At 40.0% G+C, this 17,786-nt stretch overlaps 1 protein-coding gene across 2 annotated transcripts in view; it reads right to left on the reverse strand.

The window, feature by feature from the left end:
- Positions 1 to 17,786, reverse strand: part of sema3b (sema domain, immunoglobulin domain (Ig), short basic domain, secreted, (semaphorin) 3B) — a 72,173-nt gene that overhangs the window by 24,802 nt on the left and 29,585 nt on the right. The window contains exon 1 of one of the 2 annotated variants that reach the window (XM_063463347.1): positions 4,053 to 4,749. The exons of the other annotated variant lie outside the window; for it this stretch is intronic. The gene's annotated coding sequence lies outside the window, so the exon portion shown is untranslated. Of the gene's footprint in view, positions 1 to 4,052; positions 4,750 to 17,786 lie in introns of those variants that run through there. 2 annotated transcript variants of the gene reach the window in all.

Here is a 17,786-nt window from a genome sequence, read left to right on the forward strand (position 1 = left end):
CACACACACACACACACACACACACACACACACACACACACACACACACACACACACACAAATGTTTGTATGTATTCATATAAAAGGATGTAGGAGAATATATCCCCATCTAAAAAACTAGCCCTTCTCAGCACACACACACACACACGCATGCACATGCAGAGGCAAACACAAAGTCCTTGCATGTTCCATAATGGATCTTAATAAAAAAAAAAAAGCCATTGGGGCCGCTGACACTTGCATTCAGTTCAGCTTCAATAGACATGGAGCAGCAGCATGCCAAGAGGGAATGGATTAAAAGTAAAGAGAAAGACAGAGAGAGAGAGAGAAAGATTCTGGGTGGGGGGGAGGTGGGAAGCAGGCTGTCCTGTCAAAACCAGACTAAATTGAGATGGGCAGACAAAGCGGCCCGCCTCCAGGGTGAAACGGCTTTTTCAGAGCGGGGTTAGAGTGCAACTTTACTGTATTGTATGTAGTAATGAATAAATGGATATCTGCAGTTTAACCTGTAGACCACCACTGCCACAGGTCACAGTGGAGATCAAGAGCAAGCCGAGGGGGAAACAATGAGGGTCAGATATATGAAGAGACAGGTAGGTGAAAAGGAAGCAAAGACAAATAAAAACATTACAGAGGGAAGAATGAAGAGATGACAAAATGATGTAGAGACAGAAGACAAGAAGTTGCTGAGAAAGGAAGATGTGTGAAAAGAGTTGAAAGATGAATTGTGGATGAAGCAGTAAGGCAATGTGATTGAAAGGGAGAGGAAAGGAGAATTAGAAGTCTAAAAGGAGGGAGAAAGGGGAGGGGAGAATTGAAAAGGCAGGGAAAGACAACAAAAGAGAGAACGTGGAAAGGAGTGAACAAAACAACAGGATATAGACATTTCTGCACTTCAACCCTGCAGCCAGCCCGCATGCATGCAGTCTTACAAAAAAGGAGACTGCAGCAGAGGTAGGGAGGGAGGAATGGAGAAGAAAACAAGTGAGGCAGGAGGTGATGGAGAGAAAGGAGCCAATTGTTTCTCCCCTAGGGAAAAAAGAGTTTCCCTGGCCTGTGAGCAATAAGTCTAAGCCTCCCTGCAAGTGAGAAATGAAAAGCGGGAGGGATGGATGGATGATGATGAAGAATAAGTGGAGAGGGTGAGGAGGGGAGGGAGGACTCTGAGCTTTACAGAGCAAAATAGCTGTAACAGCAGGTAACTGGTGGCTTTTGCACCAGTTAATTTGCTAAGGGGGAGACAGATGGGACGAGCGACGGGGTGAAAGAGAATACAGTAAGATTTTTTTTAAAAAGTTCGTATGTAATTCAAAGCTCTCACTTGAATTCTCTGTCTCTTACAAAATGTGTTTTACATATGAATGAGGAATAAGCCAGGAGAACAGCATTGGAGTTCCATGTATTTTTTCATAGTTCCATCTTATTTTATGATTTTTAGCTCCCCAACTCGGTCAGGTTTAAGAAAAAACTTGGCTCAGTGTAAAAGAGATACTTGCTTATCATCAATCTAGGGTACCACGGTGATGAGTCCCCCTCCCATCTATACTATCTAATTTGATTGGTTTTCTGTGGAGCACTGACTGCAGAAAAGCTAAAACATATATGGAAAATATATGTTGGCATACAAAAGCATTTATTAAAAGTCAGTCCAGAGAAAGATCTGCTTCTCTCCCATTATCACTGAGAATGCAACTCCTTTAATCTATGGCTATTTATAATTATGTGTACTGCTGAATCGTGAAATAGTGGAAATAAATCAGAGGAAGGGAAGGGAAGCAAGAGAGAAGACAGTAGAGAAGAGTGAGGATGGACGCAAAGAGTGAGAAGAAGGTTAAAAAAAAGGGCTGGTAAGGTGAACAGATAAGTCTGTTCCAAAGAAACCAAGATGTTTTTCCAGAAACAGTATAAAGTCTATAGTTTTGAAATCATATGACCACATAAAAGAGTTAACTGCATTCTCATTAAAACATGTCATTTTGACCGTAATAAAACACATCTGAAAAGAATTGAAGCTGGAAGCACAAATGTTATGCCACCAGCTGTTTTCCTTCTGGTTATTTACTGCTGTTTTAATCAAATTCAGAAATTGTTTTGCAATAAATTTGACTCATGTATTGATGAAGTGATCATAATACGTGTCAGAACGCAAAGCACTAATAGTCTGTGTCACATTATTTTTCTCGGATTAAAAGGATAAATATTAACTAGTGACAGCTAAATCACTAGTAAGGAAACGGTATTCAGGGTGTAATTGTGATGGTTAGAGTGAACCCATCCAGGGACCGAATGCATCTGTACGATATATAGTAGCATAGTATAGTGAGCATGTCAAATCGTGGACCTCCAATCTAAGTTACCACCTTGGCATTTAAAGAATACTTTTTAAAGCACAGTTGTGTTTTGATTCAGTTCTGACTGAAAAACTTTGGCTTGCCAGTTTTTGCCCCATTTCCAAGAATGAAAAGAAGCACGGAAGCAGAAAGTCTTAGATATGTGAACGGGGCAGGTGATGCAGGGAGGCGTTGCCTAATGTAAATGCTGCAGACTTTAACAAACAAATTCTACAAGAGTCATGCAAAACTGTGACTTTAACCATGAATACAGCTGTGACAGCGCCTTGGTCTGAAGCATGACAGCGTTTTGCTTTTTCTGGGAAGGACAACGAGGTGCGCAGCGCTTCATTTCCCTTGATAGCTATAAAAATAAACATTCATAAAGACAGACCACCTATAGTGAGAAAGCAGTAAGTTGAAATGATGGTTTTCTGCTATAATTATGATATAAGTGGCCGATAAATGTAAAAAAAATTAAAACTAAAAGTTGAGTTGAAAAACTTTTAAAGTACATAGGAAAAAAGGGCACAAGCCTGAGTCATATGAAGGCTACAACAGAATTTAATAAGCATCTCGGAAGTTCGTTCTTATTTGAAGTGTTTTAAGTCTTTGGGCAATGCTAGTCATAGAAGCAAAGTGAAGCTTCACACACACACACACACTCAACAGAAACAAAGTAAGCCCTAGCTTTAAGCCAAAAGTGAGCACCGGTCTTTATGGGATTTAAGCTGAAACATATTGAGAAAGAAAAGCGAAACAGTCTGAAGCAGAGTCCTCTGGTCCCTTTAAAAGAGTGTAAGTGAATGAAGGAGCTGGAGACGCTGTAGCAGTCCGGTGGTTGCTGGTCCTGAGCCATCTGGCCCAGCATCACAAATGGAAAACTTCCCAGTCTACAAACCCCATGGCTAGCATTTATTCAGTTTGACTATTCTTATTATTCAGAGTGTGAAGGGAAAAATAAATATTGAAACTGGAGTCACTAAAACTTGCTAATTGGGTGTTTGCTGTCCTCACTAATTATGCTCATGCTCCATGCTCATACCGGTCTCATTCGTGAGGACGGATAACTTTTCAGTCTTTCACCAGCTCTGCCTGTATCGCCGGGATGGGAAGAGGTGATTGGAGTGATACTACTGAAGAAAGAAATCTGCTTAATTACTGTGGGAAAATTGCCTTGTGGTCATGCAGCTTAAATCTCTCATCTCATGGAAGAAACTCTGAAATAAGAGATAATGAAGGAGTCACTAAGGCGAGGGCAGCCTGCTGGTCCCTGGTAGCTATCCATTTGGCTGTGTTAAGCCCTGAAGCAGCAGTAAGGCGAGACCTTACAGAGCAGCCTCTGCTCTCCTGACTGGAGCTGCTCCAAACTGTTCCCAGAGGAAAGACAACTCAGTTGACTCTCTCAAATGAAACAACAGAGCAGATTTCAAGTAAACACTCTGAGAGAAATCCCACATGTCATCAGCATGACTTTTAGAAAGATATTTTAGTTTGAAGTGGTGCGGGATTAGCAGTGCTGCACGTGGTCATGTCACAGGCACAGCAGGCTCAGGGAACCGGGAACTTAACGGCACAGCAGGAGTCATGATTTCATTATTACTTCGTCTACAAGTTAAGTCCGTTTGTGGTTGGAAGTGTCTTCCACTAAACTGAACTAATTTTATTGGCTTTACAGACTTAAATGGTGATCTTACTGGAACAGAGTCCAAATTAACTTACCTGCCTATCCGTTTCCAGGGGAACCAAATTCCACAGGAGTTCAGAACATTCCAGGTCGGGATCAGCATCCACCTGAGCCCAACATGCCTCTGGCAGCGCAGACAGTATCCATTGTTACCACACTGTTCTGTTTCATTTTACTTTCTCATAGTCTTTCCTCTACTTATATGCAGAAAGCACTGAACACAAACCTTTTCAGTTTTTGTTGCGTGCTTCCAAAACACCCATTCCCAGGATTTTTCATATCTGATTTAAGCAAGAAAGATAAGACAAGTTATGGAGTAATGAAAAAACAGTTACTGACCAGTCCAGAAAGTGAGAGCTGAGATCAGCTAAACAGGTGGAAATACCTGAAAAATTCTTTTAAGGAATCTGATTAAAAAATTGAAAAAAAATCATTTATTTCCAGTTATGGGAATGGTGCATGAACAGAAAGAGAATAACAGCAGAGTTCCACTTTGGTGCAAAATATGTCCAGTGAGTCTTCAAAAAGTCCAAAAAGTAAGTGAAGTTAAAAAGCAGCAAAGCGAGATCTGAGTATTCCCCCTGTCTGCAGTCAGCTCCACTGATGAACGGCTGCACTTCAGCTCTACTTACAAAAACACACAAGCCTGTGCACACACATAAAACTCTTCTTAACACATGCATGCAAGGAGTTCACACATACACAGAGTTTTCGCAGCAGATGAGCAGAGTAGACTTGCTCAGAGGCAGAGCGGGCTGGAATAATGGACTTAATTCAAGAGAGGGAGAGAGAGATAGAGGGAAAGCGCGAGAGAGAGAGAGGGAGGGGTTGAAGAAAAGGTGGGAGGTTAAAGGAGGGGCGTCAAAGGGGGCAGAGACACACACTGAGCTGTCCGTAGTGCGTGTGGATATGCTACTGTGTATCTGTGATGGGACCTGGCTGAAACTTTTTCTTTTTCAGCCCATCATTACCATTCAACATTTTTTCCACTGTTTCAGGTTAAACTGCTTCCACTTATTCTACAGCTGTTCTAATGCAGCTGTTCTCAGACTTTTTCTGACACGCAATGCTCCAGAAGCCAAAAGCCTCGCCACCCACCTGACAATTTACCAAAGTACCAAATAAAGAAATAGAACTGATGTTAAAATTTTGGTGAAAACTATAGTTGGCTAAACCAGTTTTCATACAAAAGTACGTACTTATTCAACTAAATTTTACAATTTTTTTGCCTAGCCATCGACACCCAACCTGAATGTCTCTCTGCAACACCAGTGTGGCCCAGCCCACGGTTTGAGAGCTACAGGTCTAATGGTATGAGCCTTAAGAATTCATGCTACCAGCCGTTATCCCGATAAACCAGTCGGATTTTCTTCTTTTCACATTGCTTTTGCGTTGCGTTGCATTTTCTGACATTCTATTAAAAACTGTTTGGTTTGGTGCGTTCCTGGTGTTGTTACATGCACATAAACATGCAGATTATGTGACAGCTCAGGTGAGCCTTGAAACAGGGTTATATGTGCTGTGAGACGTGACTTGACACTTATAGTGAATGACTCATGGCTTGGTTTACTGATGCATTTAGATAACAGATCAGTTAAAGTCACTATAAACACACAGAGAAACAGAGATTTCCAGATATATAAGAGTGACTCAGGCTGATGCGGAGAACATGTACGCTGAAGCTGGTAAGAGGGTAATTGGCACACATTTATAGCACATGAGGGTTTACATCATTCAGACACATATCAGAGTTGAAGCTTTGGTCAACCATTCATGATGCCCGGGCTTTTGAACACACAAATTCATAAATATTCTTTTTTTCAAACAGCTTACACGTGTTTTAGGTTTACAGATGGACCAAAAATGTATATTTTGCATAAAATCTTAAGTGACTGTCTTTGATGTGATGGTGGGCTCAGAAGCCTTGTCTTCTCTCTCTCTCTCTCTCTCTCTGGGGTCAGTCTCTATATGGTAAGCTACAATGTATTCCTTTGATACATTTTCATGGGGAAAAAAGTATAAAAGCATCCATTCAACTGAAACAACTCCTCCAGGACGATGTTTTCGTCCGTCCATTCAAACAGAACGGTCAGTACATCCCAAATACTCCGAGGCAGGACCAGAGCTTTGTTGGAGTTTGGTCATTTCCAAAGGCTTTTTACTGTATTAAGCTAATCACAGAGCTTTCACAGCCTCCTTTCAAGAACCTGAAAGCTCACAGAGTTTCACTTTTGACAATTTGGATGTTTGATAGCAATAAAAGATGTGAGCACGTAGTTAAATGTAGTTCAATTTACTGTTGAGCTAAGTTATAGGTAAGAATAAACCATAGATCTTTTGTGATAAGTGAAATCTTGACATACAGGATTTTCAACAAGAACATACAAGACTTCAAGTTACTACTGGCTAGCTGGAAATACACTGCACACTGACTGATTACAGTATATGACTTCTATCTGCATCAAATGTTTCCTTCAAGAAGCCACTAAAACTTCAAGTTTGGAATTCAATTCTAATTTAATTGACTGCTGTTAAAGTCGATCTCAATAAGAGTAGCTACACTTTAGAGCTGAGCTAATGGAAATTCTAATAAACAAATAAATAAATGAAAAGTTTTAACGAGAGAAGTTTTTACCAAGGCAGTCCAAACTGATGCCTTGCTAACTAGGTGGGCAGGACAGTCGCAGAGGGTGCCATTTATTTATTTTTTAAACTTCTAATGTAGGAGGTTTTTTGACCCAACAGTAAGATATTTCACTCATAAGATGTAAAGCACTCTGTAGGGCCTGTCTACTGAAAGTGTAGCACTCACAGTCACATTGTGTTGTGCATCTTCTTCTCTGTTGTCCCACTCCTTTAGTCTTCATTCCAGTTGCAGGTGGCATACTGTGCCTGGCAACCCTGACCCACACACACTCATACACTCTCTCACACACCTAGAAAACCCCTTTCACCAGGTCATGGGTCTCACATTAGGGGTTCACTGAAGTATGTGTGTGTGTCTTGTCTCCCTGATTGCTCGCAGTTTTACAAACAATGCACACTTATCTTCAGCGCTTTAAACACTTTCATGCACACTGCCATGAGTACAATTAAAGCTATATGTATGTTTTCAGCCCACTGCCCGCCCCCTGCTGACCCGTCTGTCATAAACTAGTCTGATGTCTCTACAGGCTGTGCAGTGAGCTCTGTGTCCCAACAAAGGCTTTTGTCCCAGCTGAAGCTTGTGAGCTATTGAAGATGAGGGCTCAGTTTCCTAATAGCGTCTTAGTGAATCTTTGTTTTATTACAAGTCACTGAACTGAAATGATTTTTAGATTGGCCGGGATCACCATCAGACAAGTGTCTCCCACGCAGGGGTCTTCATTGTGCTCTGCAGTGCTGTGAACAAGTATTTGGCCCATTCGGAGATCTACGTTTTTTTTGCATATTTGTCACACTTAAACGTTCCAGATCAAAGAAGCTTTACTATTAGGCAAAGATAACCAGATGAAATACAAAATGCAGCTTTTAAATTGTGAACAGTGGCACCAAGAGCAACATCTAAAGCACTGCAAGCCTCACTTGCCTCAGTTAGTGTAGTCTACATGATTCAGTGATAAGAAAGAGACTGGGCTCAAAGGAGAAAAACCACTGCTGACCAAAAACAACACAAAGGTTAATGTTGCATTTGCCAAAAAAAACCTTCTTGATAATCCCCAAGACTTTTAGGAAAATATTCTGTGGGCTGACAACACAAAAGTTGAACTTTTTAGAAGGTTTGAGTCCAGTTACATCTGGTGTAAAACACAGCATTTCATATAAACAACATCATAGCAGGGTGGTGGTAGTGTGATGGTCTGGGCTGCTTTGCTTCTTAAGGACCTTCTATAACTCGCTATAATTGATCCAAACATGAACTCCTTACTAGTTACCTCAAATGCTCGACTGCAGTTCTGGCTTTGCAGGTTTTACACTTAATAAACATAATCATCTAAAAAGTGTTTTGTATTTACTCAGGTTATCATTGTCTAATAGTAAAATTTGTTTGATGATCTGAAACAAGTGTGACAAACTATAAAATCATAAATAATAAAAAAAAAATGCTTCTTCATGACACTATGCTTATTACTCGCAGTAAAATATAGATACAGGCAGTAATTTAGATTCAATAGTTTGTTACAAAAACAGGGTTTGCTGAGCTAAAGTGTGTTAACTGGATTGAGTTTCATAAGCTGAGGGTGGGATTTGGTTGTGTTAGTTTCATGTTGTGCAATCAGACTGGAGAGACTAAGACTTAATTAGGCTATTGTACGTATTTAAGACCATTTAAGCAGTGCACGTTATGTGGGCATGATTTCTAATTTGACTATAATGAAATAATTAATTATATTTTGACAGATGTTCCTTTCATACATAGTTATTCATAGAGCGACAGTTGCAGAAAAAGTCCTGATGACACATTATTTCTAATCCTCGCCCTCATGAAAGATTTGTTAATTTGATGAATCAGAAGCATTTACAGTGTTTTTGAAATATGCTCAGTGCATATTTTATGACACAAAATTTTTTATCTTTTTCTAAGATTACAGAAATGGATCCACAGATTCCTGGTTTCTTAGGATGATTAATTAACTTTACCATGTCTCTGTGTTATATAAAGCACCGTATTTATGATGGACAGCATGATAAACCATGACCACCAAAAGCTAACACTTTGAATTACATCAGTCCTGAAAAAATAAGAAGAAATTGCTTAAGCCCGTATATATAACCTTTATATTGTAGAAGATTGTAGTTGGTAGATGTAGTTTCTTTATGGAAACACGTTACCCAGCTGTGAGAACAGCACTAATACTGATGTGGAACAAGAGAAGCTGCCTAAAGCTCTGCTACCTACAACTTCTGGTGCTTGAAAAAAAGTACAGTCAGGCTAGAGTCTGGCTTCTTGTCCTTAAGGCCAAACCCCAGAATAAGTCTGCAAGGTAGCCAGATTATTTAATGGCATGAGGCATCCACACTACTAATATTAATGTAGCGATGAAACATTTCTGAGGAAGGATTTCTGAAGGAAACTGTAAAGAAACCAGCCAGAAACAAAGAAAATCTGCCAGTGCTTCTACACTTCATTGAAGTTCATGACGCCATACTGACTTTAAAAGGTGCACCCATTAGCATGAGTGCTGAGGGAAGCAGTGGGTTGCTGTTGGAAGGAAAGTACTTGGCCAAATATTGAACCTTGTGGTAATTTCAACAATCTTAACAATAAAATGCATACATGTTTTAATGCAGCAGTGAACTTCACTGGTCCTGGGCTTTACAGGGCATCTTATAGCTGTGTCCAGTTTGAGCAGCTTCCTGTTTCTCAAAAGAGAAGACAAGCACTGGCAAGTAACTCATTTTAGTTCAGTCATCTGGACATGGCTTTTGAAAAATCTTAATGCATCTGGTGAATTGTCACTAAATTGTCACACAGAGTTGAAATAAGGCTACATGACCGGTTAACAGATGGTCGAGTGTTTATCTGAAATCGAGACTGGAGAATTGTTTCAGCAGATGCGCCTTTCCTACTTATAGATGAAGATGGGTGAGGAACCCAGAATAAAACGTCCCGCACTTTTTGGCATTCACTGCGACCAGTGACCATACATCCATTCTCCTAAACAACTCTTTCAATTTATCTGGAAACTGAGACAAATATGCTCAAGTGCATTACACTGCTGCTGCACCCTGATGTGGAATGTTATGAAAATCCTCGAGGACAGATGCACGGTCCAATAGACTCTTCAAGAGTAACAGGAAACAATAGTTTCAATTGGCCTACATCCACAGTGGACCAACCGTACCCTGAAAACTGATCTGACACTAGAGTGACACCTGCTAGCGGCGTCGCATCATAAACATTTGCTCAACAGATGCATAAATATGAGGGCCGAGATGCCACGGCTGCAAAAGTAGAGCATAAAATAGCACTGATCCCAACCAAGAGCTTTGCTTTTTCTCTTTGTGTTTTGAAGGCTATGTGCGTGTCGCACACTGACCCAACATAAAACAAATGCCAGGACTAAGTGCACTATTAGCATCATTACAACTGTCGAGTCCATTCTGCCAGTTGTATCGCCATACCGATCTTATCTATGTGCATGTGTGTGTTTGCGTATGTGTGAATTTATGTTTAAAAGCAGGAGTTGAACCATTTGTCTACTGTTCAGAAACACTTGTAGCCATATACAAGTGTTTCTGAACAGCAGCGAACTCCCATTCTTGCCGGGAATTATGGTTTTTACTACGACTTGAAATAAAACAAAGATGATAAAGAAAAAAAATGAACAATAGAGCCTAGGGGGAAAAGAGATAATAAAAAAATGTAGTTATTTGGACCTGTCTTTATGTTCATGTTAGCTAACTATCTATATAGCATTAGCTGTATTATATGTGCCCCAGTGGGTTATCCATGACACGGTCCCCTGACCTTCTGACACCGTAGGGATTACAGGGGCCCCACTGGGAAAGTGGCAGGAATGAAAGAGACAGAGAAAGAGAGCGAGAACGAAAGAGAGAGATTTACAGTTAGAGAGATGCTAGCTTCCTTTGGGGCACAAACCTGTAATCCTCCCTTTTTTGCTTTGATGTGATCACACCCAACTGAAAGGATGAAGGAGGGCGGGAAGTGGGGTGTGTGGCGTTGGAGGACTGGTGGGTGTGGGGACTGACTGGAGTGCCAGGAGGCTCAGAGGTGGGACACACACACACATGCACACACACACACTCTCACAGGCATGCAGTCACACACCATCTGGTTCAGAGGGTCATCGGGTGGATAAGACCACCATCAAACATAAGCAGGGCTCTGGTGACACATTTTCACACACACACATTCACATAGCGAGCAGGCTCTGGAGGTCACCGAGTGGATTACAGCACCTTGCATGACCAAAGCTTTGTCTTTTTCACACAAATATACATTTACACACACACACAGCTTGACAGCATCTCAACTACTTCTCAGTGGAATGCACATTTCTGCACTAGTTCCCACCACTATTAAATCTCAATGACTAATCGGGAGATAATGAAGGTCTAGTTCAACTAGCTTTGGACAAAAAGATAAAAAAATATATATATTAAAATCATTTTCAGTCAACTTTGATTGTGACAGTTGCTATTCTGCACTAAGGGCAGATGTCTCAGTTGATGTATTATTTTTTTTAATGTGATTATAAGTTTTGGGTTGTGCGCTCTGTTATTGGATTGTCACTCTGACAGTTGAAATACTGTATTATGATGAATCAGCATACTCACTAAGACATCGGTGCACAAAATCAAACTAAAGGTACTAGTTTTTTTTATTAAATACAGACGAATGTTACAGAACAGTGTCATATTTACAGGCACAGGGTGCTTCTGAGCCAGATGTTCTACAAAGGGCCCTGTAATTCTGAGCTCCACTTTAATCAAAGCGGTGCTGTCGGTGCACTGTTACTATTTCGGAGGAAAATTCTACAGATCACAGTGAAGATTGAATAAAAGACAAAAAACGGGGAAATCACCTACTTAAAGACAGCCTTTAAACTTCAGCCCGCACGCAGACAGTCAAACACACATTTTTTAGAAGCCCGCACATGTATCAGTGTCTGCATGCTATAAAATGATGCCACAATTTATTTTTATTTACACAGAAGCTTTGAAATTCTGCCTTTAATATTTTGAACATGTTTCTCATATCATGCCTGTGGCATGGTCCATTCATATACATCTCATACACATACCTCCTCCTTTTGTGATTCAACTCAACCTGTTCTTCGAGTCTAATGTGAATCTCTGTGATAAAAATGAGGATGCAGACTTTTTCTAGTACAGAAAATGTTGCTTCTGATGAGTCACTGCGGCAGATAAGATCAGCGAATTCTGCTTTTAGCGCACATTTCACATAGTGCCAAATATGTTAGTGGATGTTACATGTATATATTATGATTGAAAGCAAATCTGTAGGCCAGCAGTTGCTCATTAAAATGAAGAATATTTTCTCAGATAACTGTAGTGACTAAATGCACCAGTGGTTGCAGCAGATCTGGAATCTGTAATATCGTCCCACAGACATGTCTTTTTATTACAAAAGTCTTCCAATTGACAAGCTGTCATTGACACAAATTGAGACTTAGAGGGACTTGGATTGCAGAGACAGTTTTGCTGACATACAGGCTGAAGGAAATGTGGCACGGAGATACTACTGCAGTACTGCTGTGCTGCCTTGTTAGGACCTGAGCCGTGATAGCAGTGAGCAGATCCAGTGAAATGATTCCTGATCCTGATGGGCACTGATCCACCCAGACAGGCCACTCTCAGCATCTTCGAGGATTTATCACACACTCACATAAACGCAGCCGTATGAAAAGACACACTTTCTTGAGGGGATGTGGAAACACTAGAATGTGCAGTTATTAGTGTGACAGTGTGCACATTTGCCCCGCCCCAGGGAAAATCTAACAAGCTTAGCAATGAACAGATTTAATGGCAATTTAATATGTATAAATGGAACAAAGTACTGTTTGAATGCCTTTTTCAATGGGTGAATATAACTTGCAATAAAAAGTATTTATTCAGTCACACTACAGTAAAAATAGGACAGAAACCTGAATCACTGGACAGACAGTACTCATCCAGTGATTGAATCATATTTATCTGCATTTTGCAAACTGATTCGAGTAGACTGGCAACCAGCTGGTTCCAACACCGTCTTGGTGATCACTTTCAATCATGATTGCACAAGTCCCTCAGTTTGTCAGTCACAGACAAACTGTCAAAGGTCCGCAAATAACTCCATTATAAATGCAGACATATAATTCTGAGTTACTCTGCACTGATGGGCAAGACTCATCTCTGACTTAAACTGGTTTATTCTGATTATTTCTGCATAAAAGAAAGGTTGCTGAGCACCTGCATCATTTTTATGTTAAGTCTGTCTCCATTGGTGGGGAAATTTCTGGATTTTTGTTTTAAATCTATGAAGTTTTGCCTGAATTCTGAATAAAAGTGGTCTATGTGGATTTCTCTTTCTTATAGACTGCAACAGATTTGCATTTTTCTTGATTTATCACAATTATTTGCCACATTATTAGAAACAGGATGCATGTAACTGACCCTATTCAATCATAAACTGATAGCAGACTTACTCAGTCTTACTGTAGTTTTACTGCTGTCTCAATCGCAATAATTTTGGTCATCCCACAAATTTTAATAATGTGTATTAGACCTATTTTTGCTACTGTGTGACAGTTTTGCTTTTCAGAATTTTTATTAAAGCTTGAAATTTTTCTTCAGTGCCACTAAATACATATATAAACACAATGAAGAAATGTCTCTGTCATATATCATGTATTGCTATTGCTACTGCCGTTTTGGAGGCAACAATAATCCTACAGCTTGGTTATACCTTACAAAAACAGTTTTTCAATGAAGTGTATTATAATTAACCACATTCTGAGTAGCTGAGCGAGTTTTCTATTCATAATCCAATTTCCTGATTTCAAGATTATGCATGCTACACGCTATTATACTCAATACAGTTTCACAAAAATATTTTTACAAATGTCCCCCCCCCCCCCCCCCCCCCCCCACAAAAAAAAAGTACAAATGCATTACAAACCATTTTCAGTACCGTACACATAATACACTGTGAACAAACCCTTAACTTTCACAAAACTTGACATGCCAGACGCAGAGGGCCAGAGGGCAACATCGAAGGGCTTCAGCTTTTCATAATGAAAATTTCACATTTCTGTAAATTAGGCAGTCAAAACAGCTGCTCACAAAACAAACACTTAGACAAAAACATGCATATACACTTATTTCTCAGGTGCACTGACAGCTGTCTGTGTCTGGCAGGAAAGAGAAATCCCCACCATCAACCAGTAATTGAGGATAGTTAGAGGGGGAGAAAAAAAGTGTGTTGAATGAATAAAGGAGTGGGTGGGAGATGCAGGAATGGATGAGTGGAAGGTTAAATGAAATGTAATAGTTATACAATTATTATTAAGGCCGCCCATAACGTATGTGGAAATATAAAGACAAATACACGGTGATAATCATTCATCAAATTGAAAAATTAAGAAAGTATGTAAATAAAATAAAAAAGGAGAGACTTGCTGCAGACTTGTGCGCCTGTTGTGTTACATTTTAAAATGTCCACCTCTCCTGCACTGCAGGGCTTTTCACTGCTGAAGGCGGAAACATGTCCTGGCACCATGACACACAAGTTTCGTTGGTGATATCCATCCTAGAGCGAACACAACTCTGTAGGTCGACCACTAATGCACTGACAAGGGCATGATCTTGCACCAGACCGCCACCCATTAACACAGGCAGCTGTTTGTTCAAATGCACAGCCAAGGCGCAGTTTATGCTGCAGGCAATCGAAGGATATTTTTCTGTGATGTTGGACACAAACTTTACTTGTACAGCAGAGCTCTTAATCTTCAAAACCTAAAACATTTCAGTTTCAGACCATTTTATTTCAGGGTACTGTAAGTAATATCATGTCAGTTAATTACCATCTTACTGCAGGTCAGAATGGTTACAGAAAAATACACAGCAGTAATACTGGGCTTCTCTGAGTTTTTTGATGACCGAGTTCTAATTCAGGAAAACAGCAGTTAACGTCTGCAATGGAAGACATGTATCTATTAAAATAAATAACTTCAAATCCAAAAATGTAGTTAGTAAACATTGCACTGCCAGAAAGCTTCCCTGGCAGCACAAGAGAAACTGCATAGAGGCAGTTATATTGCTAACCTCATACATACATGTTAGGGGTTACAATCTGACACACAAAGTATCTAGTAGTGCATTAAATATGGGCACCAATGAAGGCCCTTTCTTCCCATCACACTCGTGAGAGACACCTGAAAGAAATATATATAGCAATCACAGTCACACTAAATGTTTTGCTTAGGAATGTCACTTTGAGACCCTAAAGAGCTGATACATACTATTTGTGATGGTCAATATGACTCCACACGAGGCAGTTATAGTGGGAAAAATAGATTATGGCTTATCAAAAAGCCTCATCGGCAATGTTCCCTCTAAGCTGCGCACATGCACGATTGCGCACTGCTGGCACGGTCTCTGCGCACAGAAAATCTGCGTTGCGCACAAAAAAAAAATCTAACCTGAATTGAAATTAAAATTAAAACTTTAACAATTCTGTTTTGCAGTGTTAGTCAGTAAGTGACTGGCTGCTCCCGTATGGGATTAGAGCGATGCCACCTTATCCCATAGTCCAGCCAATAATGCCATTCACATTCGTATATACGCAGCTAATCAACATTGTTGGCAGGCTATGACAGCGTCCTTATGTGCCGACACCGGTGTTTTAGCTAGCAAAGCGGCGTGGCTGATGTGGCGTGAAGCCACTTTAATGACAACGTGTACAACCATTGGAGATGTGAGCAGGACAGACGGAAAAAGTGTGGACTTTATACCAGTTTTTAAATTGTGTTGATAGGCCACGTAAAACCAGAGTTATGATAAAAATATTTGCAATGTTTGGTTTCCTTCCTGAATACTATCGTTGTTTATATTTACTGCGGGAAGAAACGGTAAAAACGGCGTTTTATAAGGAAAACGCTCGAAAGCGCTCTCCGCCTGTGAGCAAAAACAACACCAAAAAAAACCCCACCCTTTCCTATTGGTCGAAAAATGTACCATGTCGACCAATCAAGGGGGGAAGTTTTAGGAGTGACACATCTCTGAGATGTGAGAGATTTGCGACATTTAGCGCAAATCTTGTGTAGTTAGTGTGTAGTGTAGTCAATAGTTTTGTTGTGTGTGTCAGAACAATGAGGCGACTACTGAATGTTACAGGTGTTACAGGAGTGATACATCTCCTGTTGTCAGGCCTGCAGGTATCAGGCTGTTGTTCTCCTTTATCTCATAGTGGACAGAAATTATATTTTGGAGTGGCCAAAAAGTAAGTTTTTCTACTTTATTTCAATTTCTAATAGCATTATCTGCTTTGCAGTTAAACTCATCAAACTTAAACTATGTTATTTGTATGTCTATGGGGATATATTCTGTGTAGGTCTTTAGTGCTAATGTTTTAGCCGTTGGCTGTAATGTTAGCTAGTTCATGGCTATAGGAGTCTGGGTCAGTTGTAACAGCAACAGTCTGGGTTAGTTGTAACAATAATGCAAATGTTAAAACTCACCACACTATTACTTTAACTTATATTAAACAAGTTGGGGCAACGACATCAGCAGAGAGGTTCACTGGTCGCCTTTGTATATGCGGTTAATGCCATTGGCAACACAACCACTGTTTGTGTTCCCACACATACATTATGCAGACCACTTTGTCAGAGATGGACCAGTAGGAAGTATTAGTAGTGGAAATAAATCAGGATGGGTGCAAGAAACAGATTTCCTCATCTTTCTGAAGCACTTTGCAAACCACACCAAGGTAAGCCATGATAAAGAGTAATGGAATTGCGATGCTGGTGCACAACTACATTTTTTCAGCTTCATTGTTATGTTCAAAAGTTGGTGCAAGAGTTGTAGGTTATAATGCCCACTGAGCCAATGAGGCCAAACTCAAGGAAGACCAACCAAAATTAATGAAATATTCAGTTGCAGAAAATTCCATAATTTGTCTTTTTTGGGGGGTTGGAATATGTTCAAAAGCTAGATTTCTGCATTCTGTCACACACACACACACATAGCTACATAAATGGCTCTAAGTGCATTCACGTGTTGAATAAAAAAGATTACATGTTAATGTTTTGTCAGTACCCTTATTTCATTGTGTTACATTTCACCCCAAGATATGTTACAACTAACCCAGACTATGGGGTTAATTGTAACATTTCACTCTTTGTGTTTGAGACCATACCATGCAATGGGTAATTGTGCTGCAGAGAAAATAGCTGCACTATTTAATAGCAGAGACATGTAAATACTTTGCATTAAATTTTGAATCCACTACCTTAAAAGAGCTCCAAGCTACAGACAGAAATGTCAAAAATGTTACAACTATCCCCGGTCTCCCCTACTAATAACATCTGACAGCAATAGAGTTAAAGTATTTGCAGTGATTTTTAAATCCGTGTGTCAACCTCACTTGCGCCACTTTGTTCCTTTAGAGTGCAGCATAATGTCTTTGCCCAAACCCAATTATAAACCAATACAAAGAGTGACCAAAAATAAAGGTTATATATGCAAACTGCTGTCTCATGCATGAATTTGATTTACACATTATTATCCCTCTGCTCCCTTAAGCAGACACTTGCTCTTTTATAGCAGAAGCTTTTGGTTTTTGAATCCCACTCACTGCAGCTGCTTAAACACCAAAGGACACTTTGTGTCTCGCTAGCATTTGGCACGCTAGGAATCGAATGGGGTGGACACACTTGATGTCTGATTGTGGAGAAATAAAGTAAACAAAGTAAGTAACCTTTTCTTCTTTATTATGTTCAGCACACCATCTTTTTATTCTGTTGACTGGCAATGACAACTTCTCACACAACCAAGAATTTAACAAAGTCATAATGAGAATTTGCAGAAAATTTTCCACATGTTTAGGATTTGAATGCCCCTCAAATTTTAAGACCTTCTACAGATCCTGAACAGAGAACAAAAGATTTTTATCATCGTGCAGCTGAGTGGCAAGGCTGTTAAAGGAACTATTGAGTCCATATTTATTCAAGACACGAAGCAGGGCAAATAAAAGTCTGTCAACCAGTTTGACAAACACACAGACACACTGTACAGCAGTGGAGGACATGAGGTGTGATTTT

This window comes from Pelmatolapia mariae, linkage group LG20 (genome assembly GCF_036321145.2).
Source record: "Pelmatolapia mariae isolate MD_Pm_ZW linkage group LG20, Pm_UMD_F_2, whole genome shotgun sequence".
Taxonomy (NCBI): Eukaryota; Metazoa; Chordata; class Actinopteri; order Cichliformes; family Cichlidae; genus Pelmatolapia; species Pelmatolapia mariae.